The sequence below is a fragment of the Vulpes lagopus genome, chromosome 5 (assembly GCF_018345385.1).
Source record: "Vulpes lagopus strain Blue_001 chromosome 5, ASM1834538v1, whole genome shotgun sequence".
In the NCBI taxonomy this organism is placed as follows: domain Eukaryota; kingdom Metazoa; phylum Chordata; class Mammalia; order Carnivora; family Canidae; genus Vulpes; species Vulpes lagopus.
The window spans coordinates 94,631,459-94,632,710 of record NC_054828.1 but is presented as its reverse complement, the minus strand read 5'-3'; positions in this window follow the sequence as shown (position 1 = coordinate 94,632,710).

Here is a 1,252-nt window from a genome sequence, read left to right as displayed (position 1 = left end):
TGGATTCCCTCTCCGGGCTGGAGGCTCAGAGACCACCCATTACCCCACACTGAGGACCCCCATCCTGAAGTCACTACTGGGAAGGGGGCCTCAGGTGCCTCCTCCATCAAGCAGGAGCCAATAACCCCAGTGCTCTCCCTCTTGGGTCTCTGCAGGAGCCACTCCCTCCACCCACAGCACCTACCCAATCTCAGCCTTCAAAAACTGCCCAACTGCTAGACTCCCTGAAATCCCTGCCCAGCTGTCCTGTGCCCACCTCGCCCCCCAGATCCCCCCTCTCCCACCCGAACCCCCAGATCTCCCCTCTTCCAGGGCAATGCCCCGCTCTGGTTACCTGTCTGTGCTCCCAAGGCACATGAAGTCCACCAGGGCAGTGAGCCCTGTGCTCCCACCTCCCAACTACTCACTGGTATTGGGTCAAATGAGTGCATGGGTGAGAGCTAAACTCCAAGCTTCCCTACACTCCCCACCCCCACCCAGGGGAAAAGAGCAGTGCCTGGAAGGGCTCCCATGAGGCCTCCCAAGTTGCCATTTGCCGGGCACTCCCTGGGTTTTACCGCCAAGCCCCACACTTCAGTGGAGAGTGTCAAGCCCAGAGCAGAGATTGGCTTGGTCATGGGCCTGGGGAGGGAGGGCAGTCTTAGGCCCTTGGGGAGCAGCCCCAGGAGGATGTCAGAGACACAGCCCAGACCCAGAGGAGTGACTAGGAAGAGGCTCTTCACCCGCACCCCTCCAAGGAGACCCCGGAGATCTCCGAGCTGACCCCTGACAACACCCCTGACCCCTGTCCCAGCCCCCCAGTCCCCTCCACCCAGAATCTGTCAATCTCTCTCCACAGTCACACAGACAAACAAGTTTGGCAACTCCACTGCAGTAAGAAATGAATCCATTTACAAAAGAAAGGAGAAAAAACTTTGCCCCACCCCACCTGGCTTCCTTATTCCCTCTCTCTCTCTCTCTCTCTCTCTCTCTCTCTCTCTGTCTCCTTCCTGCCCTCCATTCTTCAATATTAAATATACACAAACGCTATTTTTACAATTTGTAAGTACATCACTCAGTGGCCGGAAGTACACTGAGGACTTTCTGAAGAACTGTTTTGCACCTACTGCTTTTCCAGCCAATGTGCCTCCTCCCCTTCCCACCAGTAATGCACTGGGGTGGGGGTGGGGGTGGGGGGCGTTCTCCACATCCCCACCAACACTTGGCTGTGCCTGCTTTTTCCTAAGCCATCCTTGAGCCTGGGAAGAGTGGC